This window comes from Chiloscyllium plagiosum, unplaced genomic scaffold (assembly GCF_037043375.1).
Source record: "Chiloscyllium plagiosum isolate Xiang-an unplaced genomic scaffold, Cpla_swu_hap1 HiC_scaffold_8, whole genome shotgun sequence".
Taxonomy (NCBI): Eukaryota; Metazoa; Chordata; class Chondrichthyes; order Orectolobiformes; family Hemiscylliidae; genus Chiloscyllium; species Chiloscyllium plagiosum.
Genome location: NW_028270146.1, coordinates 52,073,072 through 52,095,512, shown reverse-complemented (window position 1 = coordinate 52,095,512; position 22,441 = coordinate 52,073,072). Strand labels below are relative to the sequence as shown.

Genomic DNA, 22,441 nt, shown 5'->3' with positions numbered 1-22,441 from the left:
GTCTGTGTGTGAGTGTGTGCATGTCTGAGTATGTGCTCGACTGTGTGTGCATGTGCTATCAAACATCTTCATAATGGTAATTATGAATACTACTGGTAGCTCACAGGTCAGCCTTCTCTTTTGTAGAGAAGAGAGTCCCAGTCTGTTCAATATTTGCCAATAAATTTACCTTCCACTGTTCTCTTGTTAAGTGATCTTCACTACCCTTCATCCTCTAGTTTCACTCTCATTGCTCCTCCTCCACTGTTGAGAGTGAGGTGCTGGAAAAACACAGCAGGTCAGGCAGCATCTGAGGAGCAGGAGAATTGGTGTTTCGGGCATAAGCCTTTTGTCAGGAGTCAACCTCCTCTATTGGTACACTTTAGGACATTACAAACATCTTCTATGATCCTGAATAAAACTCTGGTCCTTTATATCAACTCTTCTCACCTTGTCTGCCCTCTGTTTCTATTAGGATTATATTCTATTCCATCCTATTGCAGGATGAGTCTGGATTAAACCTCTTTGACTTCACTTTGCTTCATTAACATCCTTAAAAAAAGCACTGAGAACAATCTTTACGTTAGCCCTTCTAATATCTCATTCTCTGAAAAGGCAGTTATTTTCGGTCATCCCACTTTCAGAGATAATGCCCCTGTGAAGCCTCTTTGGTCATTTTCCTAAGTATAAATGCAAATTATCATTATTATGGGGAAGAAAAGTTTACTGTGTAATACCCAGTGAAGAACAATATGTCAATAATTCTGAGTTATTCTTAAACCGCTGTGACTAAACTGTGAATAAAGGGATCTTTGATTGCTCAGCCTTGGTCTAAATGCAGCAGTCCAGTTGTTGCTTTAACACTGTGGGTTTCAATTTCAAAGGATATTAGCCTGACAACACTGTTTTAGTTTTGGTTAGGCTGCTAGATCAGTAGAGACCCAGTCAAATTTGACTCTAATGGACCGCCCTCTCATTCCTTACATAGACTAAGCTAGTTCCACAAATCTCTCCTCAGTTGTCACTCACACACTGGTAGAAAGCAGCAGGCAGGCTGGCGATCAGGGCTCGTCCACTTCAAGGCTAGTTTCTACAAATTCTTAAGATTCCCTGGTTTAGAACCTAACAAGATCTTCTGGTAAGTTTTAGGATTGCACTTTTCCCTAATGGTAATCTGCAGTAAAACGTTTGAGTACCTCAAACTGAAAATCTTAATCACTGATTGCTTGCTATTCTATAAGACTCTATCCTGTGTAAGCAACCCTGTATACTTCCAGTAAGACATCTGTAGTTAAATTTAAGTGAAACAACCTTCTTGAATTAGTACACCAACAACATAATCGAGAATGTTGGTCTGGTACTGATTAAGATATGTGCAGGATTAAAATATTGCTTCTGGTTATTTTGTACTTTAGCCAAGAAATCTTGACTCAGAAACAAGGGGTGTAGCAGTAGAGAAATAGCAAAACGGTGTTTGGTCATGATAGTGGTAAAGGAGAAGATCATGCAACTGCATATCTGAAGGGCAAGAACTTCAGGCATGTCCACTGTGGTTTTAATTACCGTGCTGTGTTTGAAACACACAAGGTCACAAAAACAGTGGAAACCCTGCCATTAATAGATCAATGAAAATGTATATTTACTTTAATTTTATTTTTGCTTGATAGAAATACAATATTTTTTGCTAAATTATTAGCAGGTAGAAAAATAAAATGTGAGTTCTGGATTAGCCTAAACGATACAAAATATGTCCGTCATTGAACACAGAAAGCATTGACTTCTGTTCAACACAGAATTTAAAGGGGACATAAACTGCCACTTCATTTGCACTGTAGTATTTATCTTGATTGAAAATTGTATAGAAAGTAAGCAGCAATGAGGTCAAACAATAATGTGAAGGTATTGTGTACCTTTGGACTGAAGAATTAACTGATAAAAAAGTGAGCTGGGTAAAGTTTAACATTACACTGCTTGAATTAAGAGCAACGCCAGAGTTATTTATTTCTGGTAAAATATTCTCTGATATATTTAATTAAGCACATTTGATATTTTTGATAATATAGATAAATATGTTGCACATAAATTGGCATGAGTTTGTATTAAGTAGAATATCTTAAAATTGAACAGAATTTAATTTTGGGAAATACCAGAAAAATGTGACTACGCAGTAGCTATATTAACTATTTGGTGCTTAGTACATGCAAAGTCAAAAGTATGGTGCTGGAAAAACACAGCTGGTCAGGCAGCATCTGAGGAGCAGGAGAGTTGACATTTCGAGGATCTGACAAAGAGTTCATACTCGAAACATAGACTATTCTCCTCCTCGGATGCTGTTTGACCGGCTGTGCTTTTCCAGCAGCACACTTTTCGACTCTGGTCTCCAGTACCTTCAGTCCTCATTTTTGCATAGTACATGTAGTATCAGAGTGTTTGAAACTTATCAAATATACTCCTGCAGTATTTGTGTACTGTCCTCGAACTAGCACTGAACGTAAACAACTGCTCAACCCAGTCAGAAATAAGCATCTGAGCAGTAGCATCTAGTAAAACATAAGCCACACAGTTTATGTTATTTTCCTGCAATTATTTAATAAGGTAATAACACCTGTGAATTTGTATCATAAAATTAGTTTACATTAATTCACATATCTATCTTTCCATTACTTCTGTTCTATCAGCTTGTTTATCTAATTTCCAGACTTGGCTGAAATTGAATTTCCTCTGAAAGAACTTTGGGAAGTCCATAGCTATTGTTTTCGAGCTCCAACACAAACTCTGTTCCTTTATCACTGATTCCAGCCTCTCCTTGATCATGCTCTCAAACTGAACCAGGCTGTTCATAACCTCAGTACCTTTATTTATTCTGAACTGATTTCCAAATCCATGTATTATATATCACAAAATCTGCCTAATTTATTTTTTATTACTTTGCTGTCTCCACCTCTCAGCTTTTCTGCAGCCGGCTTTCAAATCTATACTTCTGTTATTTCCAGAATTTATTATTCCAATCCTTTCTTGGCAGGCCTTCCCTCTTTCACCCTCCAGAAACTCACTCAAAACTTGGCTGAGCATAGCCCGATCTGCACCAAGTCTGACCCATCATTGCATCTCTGTTGAAAAATGTGTTGCTGGAAAAGCGCAGCAGGTCAGGCAGCATCCAAGGAGCAGGAGAATCGACGTTTCGGGCATAAGCCCTTCTTCAGAATTCTCCTGCTCCTTGGATGCTGCCTGACCTGCTGCGCTTTTCCAGCAACACATTTTTCAGCTCTGATCTCCAGTATCTGCAGTCCTCACTTTCTCCATCATTGCATCTATGCATTCTGACCCACATGGTTCCCAGTCTACCATCAATTGTACTTTAAAACTCACCTCAAAAACAAATTCCTCCATTATCTGGGCCTTTCTAATCTCCCCATGTTTTCCACGCCTTTAAGAATGCTGTTCACCTATACTTCTGGTACTTCCGATTCAGGTGCTTTTAGTTATCTTGGCCCCAGGTTTTGAAATAACACTCATGAATACCTCAGCACCTCCAGCTGTCTGTCATCCTTTAAACTGCTCCTTAAAATCAATCTTTAATCAAGCCTTGAATGTCCTATCAAATCCCTCTTAAACAAAGAACAAAGAAAGTTTACAGCCCAGGAAAAGGCCCTTCGGCCCTCCAAGCCTGAGCCGATCCAAATTCACTGTCTAAACCTATCGCCCGATTCCTAAGCATCTGTATCCATCTGTTCCCCACCTACTCATGCATCTGTCCAGACACATCTTAAATGAATCTACCGTGCCTGCCTCTACTACCTCTGCTGGCAACGTGTTCCAGGCACCTACCACCCTCTGTGTAAAGTACTCCTTGAATATGCTCCTGCGAAGCATCTTGGGGCATGGAATGCCTGAGGATGACTAAAAGGCAGGATTTTGCTGTCATTGTTATTGATGATGCTCTTACAGACTAACCAGATTAAGAAAACATGCCTGAACTAATGCGTGTACAAAATATCTAACTTCAGATTTCATCAGTGGGTTATTAAAATAACATCTTAGGTAGTGCTTCGAAATTTGATAAATAGGCAAGTACTGTCTTTGCCAAAGTACATGATTGTTTGAGGTTCATTTGGTTCATATCTTTCACACACAATGATGAATGAACCTGTTTATATGTGCAATGAATTTTATACATTTAATGTAGTTAGACAATAGTACTTTTTTGCTGACAGAACCCTAATATAATTGAGTTTCCTGATTCAACCAGACATAACATGTTGCTGCACTTTCACAAAAAGATAACCGTTTTGAAAAGCATTTTTAACTGCGTTGTTCATCCAGCGCATGTTCATCCATACTAATTTTTCCATGATCATTCAGTGGACTCAATATAATTTGCCAAATAACATACAAAGGCAAAGGTATCTTACATCAGATTGCTGTTTCTTTAAGGCTAATTAAAATGTTGGATCCCATTTCACTGTGCAGCTATAACATTTCAGTCATGTGCAGACACCAACATTTTGTGGACTCTCTCAGCCATTAATAGGAAATTAAGATTTAGAACTCAGGAAGCAGTGAATGTTTCACAGTAATTTTTATTTACAATGTTTTGTACTATAGTACTTAAAAGCTGTTGCCAACAAGAGATCTTGGCATTGACTACTTTACATTGTTTGTTTGACTGTTAAATCTCCAGGGTTACTTCATTCTTCTTGAAATAAGCAGGATTGTTTTCAGTTTTGTTCTAAAATATGTTCTGTCCTGAATGCCTTTTTATAGTAATGGGGAATTTTTGGAAAGAGAGGTTTAAAGTCATTAATTAATCTGTGTGATAGTTCCTTAAATTCATCTGACATCAATTAGTTACATTCTTTTCCCTCTCTGCATTGGTTTGAAGTGAGAAGTAAACTATGATTTAGCATCAAACTGCTAGGATCGTGTACAGTGAACGGAATAAAACCTGGACTCTCTTGAAGTTGTTACTGCAGTTCTGATCAATAAAGACAGCAGCCCTGACAAAAAGCACAACAATAGTGGCGTCACTTCTGGGATTCCAGCCCCGCCTCTGATTTTTGACATCTTGAGCCTTATGGTGTAATAGAACCCAGATGTATGAATAAAACCTAAGCCACATACCTGGGCTAATGGGTCCTTTTATGAGGAAATTCAAATTCCTTTTAGAATGGATTCATGTTATTTTCCCATATTATATTGATGATTTTTACTTTAAAAGCCTTTAATTGGATATAAACCACTTTGGGACATTCTGCTGAGGTGAAATGAGTCATACAAATACAGGAGTGGGAGAAAGATTGGATAAGGCCGGTAATTGGGTTCAGGGATACTGCTGTTTGATTAACCTAGGCAGTAGTAAATCAGGTAGCACAGAAACTTTGGACTGCCTGGTAAGTTAAAGCAGAGTGAAGAGTAACCTAATACTAAATAACCTGCTGGACAACTTCAATAGAGGGTGTAGGTCATATATGGCGAGCAGGTGAAGTGCATTCTGGCAGTAACACGTACTGGAAATAGTTGAAGGAAAGTTAATGAATGCAAGGATGGGTTGAAATGGCACAGTAGGCCTGTAGCTTGCTCCTAAGTTCTCTGTTGCTGCACTGAGCTTCTGCAGGAGGTGGATCTTGTGTCTGTTGGTACTATCTAGGATACCAATGGTAGATTCATCACCATATTCTTCCTTGTTGGTATTCGTCTAAGCCACTGATATCATGTGAGCAAGGATGCCTATACAATGTCTTAGGCAACAGATAGGCTTAATCCTGATGAAATGTAACTAGGTTTATTACATAATATTTAATTCTTTACTAAATTAAATCTGAGATGTATGATGTTCTCTTACAAGACATCAAGATCAACAAAGAGTATGTTCACATTACATCAAGGCACAAGTCAGGAGTGTGATGGAATCCACCCCAATTGCCTGAATGACTGCAGCTCTAATAACACTCAAGAAGCTAGACACCATCCAGGATTTCACCAGTTTCTTCATTTCCCCACCCCGACCTTATCCCAGTTCCAAACTTCCAACCTGGCACTGCACTCATGAATTTGGATCGGCTCAGGCTTGGAGGGCCGAAGGGCCTTTCCTGTCCATCTTCCTTCCCACCGATCTGCTCCACCTTCCCCTCTGACCTATCACCATTACCCCACCTCCATCCACCTATTGCACTCTCAGTTACCTTCCCCCCAGCCCTACAACCTTCCCATTTATCTTTCCACCCCCTCGGCTCCCAGCCTCATTCCTGATGAAGGGCTTTTGCCTGAAACGTCGATTGTCCTGCTCCTTGGATGCTGCCTGACCTGCTGTGCATTTCCAACACCATATTCTCGACTCTAATCTCCAGCATCTGCTATCCTCACTTTCTCCTACCATCCAGGATAAAGCAGCTTGTTTGACTGGCACCACATTCACAAACATTGACTCCCTCCAGTGCTGATGGTCATTAGCGGCAGTAGTTGCCATTTACCAGATGTATCGCAGAAATTAACTAAGACAGCACATTCCAAACACAGAACCACTTCTGTCTCGGAGGACAAGGGCAGCAAATACACCATCACCTGCAAGTCCCCCTCCAAATCACTCACCATCCTGACATGGAAATATATCAGTGCTCCTTCACTGTCACGAGATCAAATTGTGGAATTCCCACCCAATGGCCTTGTGGGTCTATCTACTCCAAATTGCAGCAGTTCAAGAAGACTTACCTTAAAGACTGCCATTACTAACGAGGGACATCCATAACTCAGGAAAGAATTAAAAAATCCACTAAAACATTTTCAAAGGTTATTGGTAAACAAGCACAATGTTCTAACAACACTCTGTTTTTGGAGAACTGGTATAGCACGACACAGCTCTCATTATCTTCTCTCATTGAAATAATGGACAGAGATTATCTTATGTAGTCAGTTAACCCTTTCAGGTACTAACTGTCTTATATAACAGTGGATGGGAAGTAAAAGAGATCCTCTTGCCTGCAGGGTGGGGTCCCTTTGGAAATATATTGGGATGACACTGGGCCAACGTCCATTTCAGACACAAATGTAGCTCCTCAGACCTGGATGGAGGGCCACAAAAAGTTCAAATTCCTCACAAAAATGGCCAGAGGCATGTACACATGCCATATCTTTCCAAAGGAATTGCAGACCTTACACACACAGCACCATTCACTATATACCCTTCACTCACAAGCCACCAATCTTATGATGATACTCTCACCTTACCCTTAACGAATTTAGCACTGTTATAAGATTCACATTCACATCTTACAAGTTGTGCACTCTGCTGACTATTCACCAAGACAGGCACATTACTCAATCACACTTCCCTCTCAATTGAGGACCACATGCAGCTCACCACAGGAGACGAGCACAGCTGCATGTCCTGATCACCATGGAGACCAGGCAGGGCTGGCTGTCATTGGAGTGAACATGACTGAGGCCAGGGTCACTGGGGAGGGGGGTGGCAGAGACCCTAGAGAACCCTATGTTATTGCCAAGGAGCAAGGCAATGTCCTGCTTTAACCTGAGGCAGGTGGGCGCAGCCATCCCCTTTAACATAGAAGTGGTGGCCAAGTCTATGAGAAGGGAGAAGGTGACTCAGTGTGATTGATGTTACAACACTCAACAGAAAATGGACAGAAATCACACAATATCAGCTGCTGCTGTGGAAGCACAGTCTGATGTTATGAAATTGTGGCTTGTTATCATGTTGGTTCAGACTGTTGCCATTATGGTTGTGGGTACTAATACTCAGAGAGGGTTTCAGAGTCTGAAGACAGTCCAACAATCAGTGCTTCAACAAATTACAAGGATCGCAGTTCGGTAGCTCATTGGTTAGTACTGCTGCCTCACAGTGCCAGGGACCTGACTTCAATTCCAGCCTCAGGTGACTTTCTCTGTGGAGTTTGCATGTTCACTGCCTGGGTTTCCTCCTCCAGTCCAAAGATGTAGATTGACTATGCTAAATTGCCATAAGTGCAGGGATATGCAACTGGTGGATTAGCCTTGGGAAATGCAGGATTCCAGGGATAGGCTGGGTCTCCAGAGGGTTGCACTGAATTCAATGGGCTGATTGGCCTGCTTCCACACTGTAGGGATTCTATCATTCTATTATGATAATTGCTGAGACAAGCTCTGGACAAGCCACTGGGAACATGGAGCACAATCTTGTTTAATCTCAGGAATGGAACCTTCATCTTCCCACCACTGCTACTCTGCTCATGTCTTTGCTGTTGCTTGTCAGGCAGATAACCTAGTTAGACTGTCACCACCTATGCTGTGAATGGACAGTTGAAAACAAGGAGGTCTAGGTCTGGACAGTGCTCTATAAGGCCATTTGCCATCGCTGTTACTGAAAATCAGCAGTGTTCCCACAGTCAATTAACACTCTAGGAGCCCTAAGACAGGCAAAGGCACCAGCAGACAGGGACTAAGGGGACTTACAAGGGTGTTAGTTCATATTTGAATGGAATAGCAGGTATCTATTAGATAAAGTTGGAATTGTTGCATTGTGATGGCTTTTATTTCAGTTATTGTGGCCAAGAGGAGTTTCTGATGGTCCATAATGGAGGGATGATAAAATATGAGACATTTATTCTGTGAGGTTAGGGTTGCATTCAGTGAAACCATAGTTGAATGTGATGATCACAAAAAAAGACTGGCCAGTAAACAGACATACTGCTTGCCTCTTCCTTTTCTCCAGTTCCTCCTCCTCCTCCTCCTCTTCCTTTTCAACTTGCTTTCCGATTTGCTGGCTGCATCTCTGGTTGCAAGGGCTGTTCTCTCATAGTAGTTAGGTCATGAAACATACAGCAGGTGGTCATGAATCAGGAAGCCTGATCCAGCAAGCATTAGACGGCTCCTTTAGAGAGATTCAGAAAGCAAAGACATTGCTTCAACTCTCCCGTGGTCTCAATGTTGCTGTTGGGTAGCTGTGTTATTGAGTGTTGGAGTGGAGTCATGAAACATATGTTAAATAGCTAGCTTTGGTGCCCAGTTGGCAGCCCTTGTTTTGCTTTAATACTAAGGAAATAATAAGTCAACTGGCAAAAAGTGAAAGCATGATAATTGCTGTCCGGATAATGGGCATTTGCTAGCAAGATGCTGGATGTAGTTGAATAGCACTGCTCATTCAGCAGTCCCATTCAGCACGCTATTGATGACATCCTGCTCCATTGTGAATTGTATTGTCCTGTCAAAGCATGCGCACATCATATCTGCTTCCCTCTGGTCAGAGAGAACACAATGAACTCCCTTCTCCAGGCATGGAGCAGCAAGCTGGGGCTTACAAAAGTTACCTGCTCCAGCCTGGAGGGATGTTGAGGCTGCAGGTTGCGAGAATCTGAGTCTTTTGTAAAGTGCAAGTAATACTCCTGGCTTTGCTGAAAAGAACAGAAATTCTCCCAGATGACAAGATTGATAAGAGCCCTCACAGAAAACTTTTCTATCCCTCCTCCTGCTGCAGGCACTTTGTCCATTTCTTTGCTGCCTCTGTTCAATTTTCCTCTCTACTGTAGCTCAAGGGGAATAGTAGCTATATCAACCCTACACGAGAAAGAGACCTGACAAGAACATTTAGGAGTGAGTTTTTTCCTCACTGGAGGTGGCAAGGAATATGGTGAGAAGCAGAAATAACTGAGGCTAGTGAATCTGTGGAATTTTTTAACGCAGGGGATTATCATGGCTGGGTCTTTAAATATATTCAAGGCTGAGATGGATATATTTTCAATCAGTAAGGGAATCAAGGGCGATGGAGAAAAGACAAGAAAATGAGGTTAAGTATTACCAGGTCACATGATCTCATTGACTGGCAGAACAGACTCAATGGGCTGAATGGCCTACTTCTGTTCCTACATCTTATGGTCATGTGGAGTTGTAAACTTTTATATCTATGTCGTGTTAACCCAGAAAGAAACAAACCTGTAGCAAATAATTAATTGCATCTTTTATACCAAAAATATATATTTGGTTTATGGCCATTTTGAGCTAGTATTTATGGGCATCATTCAGTAATGCTCAAGGTTAATCTAGTTTTTGCAGCTCGGTGTTGCATAAGAAACTTTGAACTGTGTGAAAAGAGCTGAGTTTTGTTCATTTTTGACATTTATGTTGATAATAAAATATTCACATTAGATGGTGTGTTCTCCATTTAACTGTTGTTACAACCAGTCAAAGACAAGATTCCCCCACACTGTTAGGTTTCAAATGGGATTCCTGAAGCAAATAAGCTCAATGTGAGGAACGGTGAACTTGATTTCCTTGGATATTCACAAGTCCCTTCCATTGGTCACAACAAAGGGTAATTTTAAAAGGATCCCTTCCCTCTCCTTCCTTCTTGATGCAACTGAACTTATACTTTCAATGGAACCAATTTAACCAGGCTTTCTTGAATTAACAGTTGGAAGGGGTTTACTATTCACTAACTGTGAGAAGAAATAGTGACACAAACACACTCACACACAGATTATAAATAAGAGATTCCCAAAAAGTAAAAGTTGGTAAAAAAGACTATATGGATTAGTCTCTGATTTTTAGTGAAGAGTTTATCATTGAGCATTAGCGCTGTTGCAGAGGGTGTTGCCAGAAATTTGACTTTGGTAGCTGAATAGTTGATTTTGAGATTATTTGCTTTGTAGGTGGAAACTGTTTTGCCCTGATGCATTTTGGCGCTGACTGACTGACAGCACTCAAGAGTGAGACAGGTGCTTTTCTCTTTTTATCTGCAGTGCTTGTTGATTAAATGGTTGATGTCAGAGCTGTGACTCTCACACCACAACAATACGAACTAGGGCATCAGGCCACTAACATACACACACTCATGTTGCAGTCGGTGTTTAACTCCCATTTTTGAACATTCTTGGAAGGCCAAAGCATTTAAAGATAATTAGAAGATAATTAGCACTGTTGTTACCTTTTCCTGATTTATTCCTTCCTCTGTTTGAAGTTTTCCTGAAACACCAAAGGTATGACATTCCATGGATTCCCCCACAGGACTATACAAGACAGTGTGGTGCTCGAAAAGCACAGCAGGTCAGGCAGCATCCTAGGAGCAGGAGAGTCAACGTTTTGGGCAAAAGCCCCTCATCCTGCTGAAAGGCTTTTGCCTGAAACATCGATTCTCCTGATCCTCAAATGCAGCTTCACCTACTTTGCTTTTCCAGGACCATACTCTCGACTCTAATCTCCAGCATCTGCGGTCCTCACTTTTGCATCATTTTTTGACAGCAGCAGACTCCTTTAAAAAACCACACTTAAGCGTTAAAAGTTAACAATTTCCATGGTACTGTAAGCTTCTAATCTATTGTCATGACACTGTACATACATTTTTCACCTCAGTTATTCACTGACATGATAAGGATAATCTCAGAGTACCTGATGCTACAAATAGTTTATTCAATTATGAAACAATTATAAATTCAATGTTAATAAATTTACTACATATTCAGTTTTAGATGAAGGTATGATTTAAAAAAGAACACTTAATTAGTTCCATAATATTGCTGTTGTAAGAACATAGGAAGAGGGATTTGCAATGAACCCAATATTTGTACTTCACGTTTATCTGTCCTCCTTTTCTCACTTAATGGCTTTACCTTCTTGTCTACTGAAATTAATCTTATGACAAGGAATCATACGACTTTTGGGTTAGCTAGTTCCAGATATCCAATTCTCTTTGTCTAAAAGGAGCTTCCTGATTTCACAAGCTTGCTCAATTCTATTTATAAGATCCTCTTGTTTTGGATTCCTCCATCAGTGGAAATAGTTGGTCTTTATTATTTTAAATCCCACAATTTGATTACTCTTTAATTGTCTAAAATCAAGGAAATGCAAACCAATTTTATACAACCTGCCCTGATAAGCTAACTATTTACATCCTAATATAGTGTGACTAAGCTGCCATTTCTAGACGGCCAATATGTTTTTCTTGAGGTGTCAAAAACTGAACAAAGTGTTTCAAACTGCAACTGACCAAGCGCCAGAGAAACTCAGTAGGTCTGGCAGATTCTGTGGAGAGAGAAACAGGGTTAATGTTTTATACGTTTCTCCAAAACTGAAGGGAGGTTGAAAAGTTACAGGTTTTATGCTATTGGAAAAGGTTGCATGGAGCAAATGAACTAGAAGAGAAGGCTGGTGGAAGGTTAGAGGGTGAGGGAGTTTACAGATCACAGGTGTCACTGAACAAAAGGTAAACGGACAGTTAATGGCTGTAGGGAAAAGACTGATAGTACAGTAATAGATGTGTTGGGGTAATGCTTGCAGACTGAGCAGAGGTATTCTGCAAAACAACCATCCCAGCTTGTACAAAGTTAAAAATCACACAACACCAGGTTATAGTCCAACAGATTTAATTGGAAGCACACTAGCATCGCTCCTTCATCAGGTGGTAGTGGAGGGCTCAATCCTAACACAAAGAATTTATAGCAAAAATTTACAGTGTGATGTAACTGAAATTATACATTGAAAAATTGATTGTTTGCTCAGCCTTTCATCTGTTAGAATATCATGATAGTTTCACTTTTTTCATGTGTAAATCACAAAACCTTTTATTAAAAAGTTGCATAATGTGTTGCTGGAAAAGCGCAGCAGGTCAGGCAGCATCCAGGGAACAGGAGAATCGACGTTTCGGGCATAAGCCCTTCTTCAGGAATGAGGAAAGTTTGTCCAGCAGGCTAAGATAAAAGGTAGGGAGGAGGGACTTGGGGGAGGGGCGTTGGAAATGTGATAGGTGGAAAAAGGTCAAGGTGAGGGTGATAGGTCAGACTGGGGTGGGGGCGGAGAGGTCAGGAAGAAGATTGCAGGTTAGGAAGGCGGTGCTGAATTCGATGGATTTGACTGAGACAAGGTGGGGGGAGGGGAAATGAGGAAACTGGTGAAATCCGAGTTCATCCCTTGTGGTTGGAGGGTTCCTAGGCGGAAGATGAGGCGCTCTTCCTCCAACCGTCGTGTTATTGTGGTCTGGCGATGGAGGAGTCCAAAGACCTGCATATCCTTGGTGGAGTGGGAGGGGGAGTTGAAGTGTTGAGCCACAGGGTGGTTGGGTTGGTTGGTCCGGGTGTCCCAGAGGTGTTCTCTGAAACGCTCCGCAAGTAGCCGGCCTGTCTCCCCAATATAGAGGAGGCCACATCGGGTGCAGAGGATGCAATAGATGATGTGAAGATGTTAGCCTCCTGTGTTCTCTGTCTATGCCATGATGTTTAGATTGATTCTAATCTAAAAAGTGAGATAACGGAGTTTTACATGAATTCATGCAGTTTTTGAGCTCAGAGTTCTACATGAATGCATGCAGTTTTCGAGCAAAGTACAATGTAACCCTGAAAGTACAAATTCACTCCAAAAAATATATGTTTGCATGTGGGTCTTTGTCTGTCTGTATGTGTGTGTGTGTCTGTCTGGGTTGAGGGTTGTGAGTGTGAGAAAGCGTATATGTGTGTGTGTGCAGTGAGTGCAGAGTATCTTAAGTCTGTGAGGGGGTGCATGTGTGAGTGTGGGAGTGTATGTGTCTGTAAGGGTGTGTGTGGGTGTCTGTGTATATGCGTGTCCGTGTGTATGTGTGTATAGGAATGCGTGTGTGTGTGTATGTAGGAGTATCTGTGTGTGTGTATAGTGCAATGGTGGTCACCTGTAATGTGACATTAACCCAAGGTCCCGGTTGAGGCCCTTGCTGCAACCGACAGGGCACCCTTCGTTGTTCAATATTTCCCAGGAGCTGAAAAACTACGCTATGTTCTTCGTGACCTGCAACACATTATCAATGAGGATGAGCACCTCACCAAGACCTTCTCCGCACCTCCACTACTTGCCTTTAAGCAACTGCCAAATCTCAAACAGATCGTTGTTCGTAGCAAGCTGCCCGGCTCTCAGGACAACTCCATACAACCCTGTCACGGTGGACGCTGCAAGACGTGTCAGATTGTGGACATAGATACCACCATTACACGTGGGGACACCTCCCACCTTGTACATGGCAGGTACTCATGTGACTCAGCCAACGTTGTTTACCTTACACTTTGCAAGCAAGGATGCCCGGAGGCATGGTACACTGGGGAAACTGAGCAAAGGCTACAACAACGGATGAATGGGCACCGCACAACAATCAACAGACGGGAGGGTTCCCTCCCAGTTGGGGAACACTTCAGTGGTCCAGGATATTCGACCTCGGACCTTTGGGTGACCATCCTCCAAGGCGGACTATGAAAGTAGTTTGGATTACATTGTTAATGCAAAATTTAAATGAGAAAGCTGTGTAGATTTACAATTGAAGTATTCTCTGTAATTCATACGATGGATGATTCATGAATATAATTCCCTCTAAACTAACGGTGAATTTATAAAAAGCTGTTTTTTTAAAGAATTAAAACAAATTAATTAGATTCATGTTTGTAAGTAATCACCTTTTTAATATTTCATTATTCAAAACTATTTTCTTGTCTTGAAAAAATGACTGTACCAACTTTAGAATTTAAACAATAATCAATGTTCAAAGCTTTCCTTAATCAGGGCAAATTCTGAAATTTCCAATTGAAAAGTTGTTTTTAAAACTGTAGTGCATCCATGGTATTATGTGCAATCTGCTGAAGAAAGTAAATGAAAATGCATGACAGGGATCACATTTGCTAATGTCAGAAAGGCAGTTATGACGGAATGGGCTGAAATCTAGAATGCCTGACCATTAGTAATGTCAATATCAGGAGTATGTCTGACATTTTGAGCATATTTCTAATGCTCCTGTGTTCATATGTAGCAGGAGAAACCCCAAGGCATTTTACAAATGTGGCTGCTGTAGAATTAGAGTCTGGGCTTACACCATGTGACTCACATGAACTGCTAATTATTTTTAGCTTGGAATTCTGTTTGCCTGCTCAATGATCCACTTGGAACAGCAGGCTACTCCCCCATGATTTAGCCTTGGGATTCATTTCAGTAGTTCATACAACTCTGAATTAGAAAACTAAATGCACAATAGCAAACTTCTCAAGTATGTTTGTGAAAACTTGTTGAAGACCCCTTTATTCTAGTAATAATGCTACCACTGTGTTGATTTGTACCAATTTGCTTATAAAACTGGAAAAGATTTTTGCAAACTGCATTTCAGCAAAGTTTAATAAATAAGGTATAATTGTAATTATTTATGCTTTGCTGAGCAAAATTAGATTGAGTAATAAGGTGGTCATGATGGCGATCATAATGCACTGAAGTGCCATTATGTATGCATTTGTTGAAGGAGTCTTCACCTTTGTAATTCCCTAAGATTCATTTTTTAATGTAATTCCCTGAAATTCCAGTCTCAGTAGAGTTGTAGTGGCACACACAGACATAAGGTAAAGGTACTCCCATCAGATGGAATGAAAAAGTCTGAGGCCAAGATTAATTATCTTTGTGCTTAAACATACCTAAACACATCGTTTCAGGGCAACGTTAATGAAACCTTGAGAGTATAATGACTTGGACTTGCCAGTTTTGGATTGGGCTGGACAAAGTTAAAAGTCACACAACACCAGGTTATAGTCCCAAGGGCTTATTTGATAGCCCTAGCTTTCGGAGTGACACTGCTTCATCGGGTGATTATGGAGGATAAGATCATGATCACAGAATTTATAGCCAAAGGAGTCCAGTGATGCATTAAACAATTTTAGATTAGATCTTTCATCTTTTATAATGGGATATGATGGTTTCTGTTCTTTGATATGTAAATCCCGGAACTTCTTTTAAATTACCTTCTCAAGCTCAAAATCACACACCACCAGGTTATAGTCCAACGGGTGTAATTGAAAAAACACTAGCTTTCGGAGTGACGCTCCTTCATTGGGTGGCAGTGATGATGAAGGAGCGTCGCTTCGAAAGCTAGTGTGCTTTCAATTAAACCTGTTGGATTATAACCTGGTGTTGTGTGATTTTTAACTTTGTACACCCCAGTCCAACACTGGCATCTCTAAATCACTTCTCAAGCTCAGCTTTTCTAACAATAGGTGTGAAGTCTGTCTGTGTCCCAACCTTGAGTCAGACTGACAAGCCCTCTGCATAGTTTTACAGAGTTTTACATGGATTCATGCAGCCACTGAGCAAAATAAAATGCAATTCTGCAAAAACAAATTCTCCCCATAAACTTATATGTGTGCGCTTGTAGGAGTGGCAGAGTGAATGTGCATGTGAGTGGGTGCATGTGGGCATGAGTGCACAAGATAGAATGTGTGTAAGCTTGGTTATGTGTGTGTGAGTGTGAGTGAGGAAGGTGTGTCTGTGTGTGCATATGAGAGAGAGAGCTTGTGTATGAGAGAGGGTCTGCGTGGGTGTGTGAGCATGTAGGAGTGTGTTTATCTGTGACAGAGTATATCGTGCAGTGGGATCACCCGTTATGTGACATGAACGCAAGGTCCCAGTTGAGGCCATTCCTGAACTTTGCGATCAGCTTCTGCTTAGCCACTCTGTGTTGTTGCTTGTCCCAAAATCCACCTTTGACCCCACATACACATACACAAACTCTCTCACAGACACTCATACCACACTGCCAACAGTGCCCCCCACCTCCAACCCCACACACATTCATACACACGCACATGCATACACACACACATATGTTTATGGGGTAAATTTGTACATCCAGATTTATATTTTATTTTGCTCAAAAAACTGCATGAATCCATGTAAGATTCTGTAAATCCCATTTTTAGATTAAAATCAGTCTGAACATTGGGGCACAGACAGCCTCACACAGGGTACCTCACACCTTCAATGCATTATCTGAGACGACATAGCATCTATTGTTAAAGTTAACTTGAGAATGCAATTTTAAAACAAAGTTCTTGGATTTACATATGAAAGAACTGAAACCAACATGGTCATTCTAAAAGGTGAGAGACTCAACAAACAATCTAGGTCTTTTTCAATATATAATTTCAGTTGGATCACACTGTAAATCTTTGCTAAAAATTCTGTGAAGGAGCGGTGCTCCGAAAGCTAGTGCTTCCAAATAAATCTGTTAACTATAACCTGATGTTGTGTGATTTTTAACTTTGAAAAACTATGTAGAGGGCTTGTAAGTCTGATTAAACATTGGGGCACAGAGAGACGTCACACCTGTTAGAGTCACAGGGTAAGAGAATGGTACAGCACTGAAAAAGAACCTTCGGTCCAACCCGTCCATGCCGACCAGATGTTCCAACCCAATCTAGTCCCACCTACCAGCACCTGGCCCATATCCCTCCAAACCCTTCCTTATCATATACTCATCCAGATGCCTTTTAAATGTTACAATCGTACCAGCCTCCACCACTTCCTCTGCAACTCATTCCATACATGTACCACCCTCTGTGTGAAAATTCTGCCCCTTAGGTCTCTTTTATATCTTTCCCCTCTCATCAAAACCTATTCCCTTTAGTCTGGACTCCCACGCCCCAGAGAAAAGACATTGTCTATTTATCCTATCCATGCCCCTCATGATTTTATATACCTCTACAAAGTCACCCCTCAGCCTCCGAGGCTCCAAAGAAAACAGCCCCAGCCTATTCAACCTCTCCCTATAGCTCAAATCCTCCAACCCTGGCAACATCCTTGTAAATCTTTTCTGAACTCTTTCAAGTTTCACAACATCTTTCCGATAGGAAGGAGACCAGAATTACATACAGTACTCCAACAGTGGCCTAACCAATGTCCTGTACAGCCGCAACATGACCTCCCAACGCCTGTACTCAAAACTCTGACCAATACAGGAAAGCATACCAAACGCTTTCTTCACGATCCTATCCACCTGCAAATCTACTTTCAAAGAGCTCTGAACCTGCACTCCAAGGTGCAGACTAATAAGTGTATAAGTCCTGCTAAGATTTACTTTCTCAAAATGCTATCGTTGGAAAAGCTGAACTATCTTGAGAATGTAATTTAAAAGAAGTTCTGGCATTTACATATCAAAGAACAGAAACCAGTTTATCCAATTTTAAAAGATGAAAGAATTAATCTAAAATTATTTAATGTATCATACCTCCGTGACATGGACTCCTTTGGCTATAAATTCTGTGATCATGATCTTATCCTCCACGTCTAGCTGATGAAAGTGCAGCATTCCAAAAAGCTAGGGCTTCCAAATAAATCTGTTGGACTATAACCTGGTGTTGTTTGATTTTTAACTTTGATAGTAGAATGATAGACCTGCACAAACCTTGGAAATGTGATTTCTGGAAGGATTAGGTCTGAAATGGAGTTGGAATAAAAATAAAGGTCTCAATGAAGGAAATGACGTAAATGGGGATTTCTGCCTTTTTGGGAAATTACCTTCCTAATCAATTAATAATCAATTTGTACTATTGTTGAATGTTGACATTTTAAATTAAAACCACTGGGGAAAAATATATAATACCATTGAGGCCATTGAGAAGTTCAGTTATTGTCCTAAGTGAGACAATGAATCATGAATAGTTTGTTCATGATTGAGATGATCGCAGCATTAACTTTTTCCAAGTACTACCTGATGGCCAAACTCCCTTAGTGTAATTGAGAGTCCTATCATCATATTATTCAGCCTCCACCAGCAAAAGGCTACAAAAATCTCGGAAATATTCAAAATATTTGAAACTTTCTATTAAAGCTGGTGAAGAAATTTTGAGTATAATCTGTCTGTGAACATTTGTATAACAAACATCTTAAAGCATTTATAAGGATTGTGTGAGCCCTTGAGATCATGTTGCAGCATGTTATAGTCTATACATGATTGATTATGGTTTTAATTAATGTTTTTACACTGTGCTTCCACCTATCGCATTCCCAACACCCCTCCCCCAAGTCCCTCCTCCCTACCTTTTATCTTAGCCTGCTTGGCACACCCTCCTCATTCCTGAAGAAGGGCTTATGCCCGAAACGTTGATTCTCCTGCTCCTTGAATGCTGCCTGACCTGCTGCGCTTTTTCAGCAACACATTTTTCAGCTCCACACTGTGCTTTTTGACAGTTTCCAAGTCCGTTGCAGTAGATACAATGACAGACAGCAAACTTAATCAGGGGTCACCAACCAGAAGATTAGCTAGTAATGCTCACTAATGAATGGAGTCATTAAGCATGTTCATAAATGTGCATTGTATCTTATTTGCATGTATTGAATAGATGTGCAAAAAGAAACAGGCTTGACAGGATTAAGATATAATTTCTCTCATACAGTTTGCTTTTATTGTTTATTGTGGTAGAGCAAAAGTGAGTGTATGATCATAAAGACAGAAAATTTTAAACAAAATAATGTTTAGCTAAGGGAAAATAATAGGAATTGAAGCCGCCTTTTTGTGTCCATGATATGTAACTTAGCATGTCTGTACAACAAATTCAAAAATCATTTACTGTGTAAAGTTTAAAAATGTTTTAATCCAGATGCCCCACAATTGTAAAAATTATGATTTAAGTGAATCAGCTTATTTTTCTAGTAACATGTGTTCAACACACTTAAGTGCCACTGAAGTACATATGTCAAATTAAGAATGTATTGGTCAAATTGCTTTTTAATTTTAAACAAACTTCCTAATGGATACATGTACATATTCAAGTCCATATTGGAACTGGTTTTTCAGATATAAGGGGAATGTTCTCTAGACGATGGAAGAGATAGAAAGCAACAAGACGCAGAAGTGTGTTAAGGAAAATTGACATAATTTTATGAAAAGAAAATTGTGTTTAACCACCTCAATTAAGTTTTTTTTGCTGGGGTACAGGGAGGTTGGTGAAGGTGGCTTATGTGGAGTCATAGACTTGATAAAGCGATTTGATAAAGAGATTTGATAAAGAGCCACTGAATAGGCCTGCAAGAAAGGTTGAAAGTGATGGACATTGGGTGGCTCAGATTGAAAACAGGTTAGGTGATATGAAACAGAGTAGTTATGTAGATTGTGAATGGTTGTTCATCACTCTTACACACTTCAATCCCCCTCAAATTTGAGACTGGGACCAAAGACAATGGGCTAGGCCTTCACAATGTTTAGCTGGAGCAAATTACTGTTCATCCAAACTGAATGTCAGATATGCAGTGTGATGTTTTAGCAATGGTGGAGGAGTTGAGAGATGAGGTGAGAGAGATTTGGGTATCGTTAACATATATGTGGAAACTAATGCTGTTTTCTTCAGATAATGTCACTTAGGAGCAGCATGTAGTTGTGATATAGATCCTCGGAGGTAATTAGAGATAACTGAAGGGGCAGGAAAAGAGTCATGGCAAATGATAATTTGGTTGCTATGAGATAGATAAGAATGGAATATGATGAGAGTACTCTCACTCAACGAGATAACAGCAGAGGAAATTTGAAGGTGGATCTGTTTCTTGCTCAAAGACTGCAGACAGGCTGTGAAAGATGAGGGGAGAAATTGTGATTTTGTCAGAATATTAGAGGATATTTTTGTGACTTTGATAAGAGCAGTCTGAATATAATGGTAAGAACGGAAGCTGGATTGGAGGGATTTAAACATGGTGTGGAGGGATAAACACTGATTTGTGAGGTGAGGACATATTCAAAGACTTTGAAGAGAAAAAGATAGTAGGAATGTAAAGGTAACCCCTGAGTTCTTTCTTTCTACAGAAATCTGCCATTTTAAACACCCCCTTGCCTGTCTCCTTTCTGCTTACCTCCATCAATAGACACAAGGAACTCCTAAACTTTGTCACTAATATTGAGGCCAACTGCCTCAGCCATTTTTATCACTTCAAGTGGCCTGCTGAGCTAAACATTCCCTCATGAGCCCCCAGCCTCTTGTCCTGATTTAGCATCGTCCTTTAGTTTCTCTACTATCACCCTCTTGCTGTGCCTAAACTAAAGGATGATGCTAAATCAGGACAGGAGGAGATCTATTCCTGATGAAGGGCTTTTGCCCAAAACGTCGATTTTCCTGATCCTCGGATGCTGCCTGACCTGCTGTCCTTTTCCAGCAACACTCTAATCTAAACTCTGGTTTCCAGCTTCTGCCGTCCTCACTTTTGCCTAATTGTCTGCCATATCCATTTAAGTTTTCGTCCCTTGGACTTAAAGAAGCAGTTTTGAAGCAAGAAGGCAGAGTACAGAGTAAATAAAATTACAATGAAGCTTCAAAAACTCTTTCTAGGCCTCAACTATAATATTGTGTCCAAGCCTGGCTACTGCGCTTTAGGATATCTGTGATGGATATACTATAGAAAATATTTACCAGAATTGTTCCAGGGATGAGTGGCTGTGAGATTGAAGAATTGTTCTCCTGTGAGAAAATTGAGGAATGATTTGATAGAACTAATCAAAATCTTAAGGGATCTAGACAGGGTAGATGAAGAGAAGCTGTTCCTCTAGGCACAAGGTTTGAGAAACAAAAACAGAGAGTTAAGGTGATTGGAAAAACAACCAAAGTACATATGAAAAGAAACTTTTACACAGTGCATGGTTAAGTTTTGAAAATCACTGCTTAAAAGACTGATTGAAGCATATTCAATTGAGGTTTTCAGAAGATAATTAAGTAGGTACATGAAGAGAAATGAATTGCAGGGCTGGAGGGAAAAATCAGGGATTGGCTGAAGTGCTATAACAGAGAACCGACAAGCCAAATAACCTCCTTCTGTAACCATCCTTTAATTGATGGAAGAGAGATATCTGTAAGCAAGCTGACCCTATTTTAAGGGAAAGCTTTTGATAGAAAAATAATAGTGGAGAAAGATTGTCTCCATTGGGCATGTTGGAGGCACCCATACAGTTTAAAGGAGAAACAATGGCAAAGGATATGCTGTCTATACTGAGGTAGGTTGGATGTATGATAGGGTGTTCACAAAGAGGTGGACTATAAAGGAGAGGCAGTAATGCAGGATGCAAATGTTTTAAAGCCTCAGACAAGAAGGGTAAAAACTGATTACTGGTCAATTGCTGCAGTCATAACCTTGTGGTTGGTGAATTTGACCAAGTCTCTGATGGTTTTTGGAGTTGGATGGCAGCCAAGTTGAAAGGTTCAATTAGAAAATCATGTCAGAACTAACACAGAGCTGGATGGCCATCAATCTTATTTTTGTTTAACTCCTTAACAGTGTAGAAACTGGGATGTTGTGTTTCATTTGTAATCAAGAAAAATATAGTAAGATTCCAACTGTATAATCTAATGTCATTACAGTATCAATTAGAATTAGATACAAAGTGGAATGGCTGAGTTACAAGATGGTATAATACAAGGAAATTGTTTTATATCAGCTGTGATACAGTAAGATGCCAGAAAAATTATGATTTCAAATATGATAGATAATAGTTTCCTTATATTATTGTAAACTATACAAATGATCTAACAGATAGCCAGTAGTACCACTAATGTAGTATGATAGAAAGGCCAAATTCAAACACCAATGGAATTAATTACATATAGTCTGTTTTTCAGATGTTTTGATAATTAATTGAATTACTTACTATGTAATGTACAGGTAGGTCCTCGATAAAGCGAGAGTTGTGTTCTTGTGCAACCCCAAGTTATAGAAACATTGTGCACTAGAAACA

The 22,441-nt window shown here is 40.2% G+C and overlaps 1 protein-coding gene across 3 annotated transcripts in view; it reads left to right on the top strand.

Annotated features, from left to right (window-relative positions):
• The first annotated feature begins 1,016 nt into the window (after positions 1-1,016).
• Positions 1,017-22,441, top strand: part of LOC122553574 (uncharacterized) — a 102,640-nt gene continuing 81,215 nt past the window's right edge. For all 3 annotated transcript variants that reach the window (XM_087989841.1, XM_087989840.1, XM_087989839.1), the window contains exon 1: positions 1,017-1,117. The gene's annotated coding sequence lies outside the window, so the exon portion shown is untranslated. The remainder of the gene's footprint in view (positions 1,118-22,441) is intronic.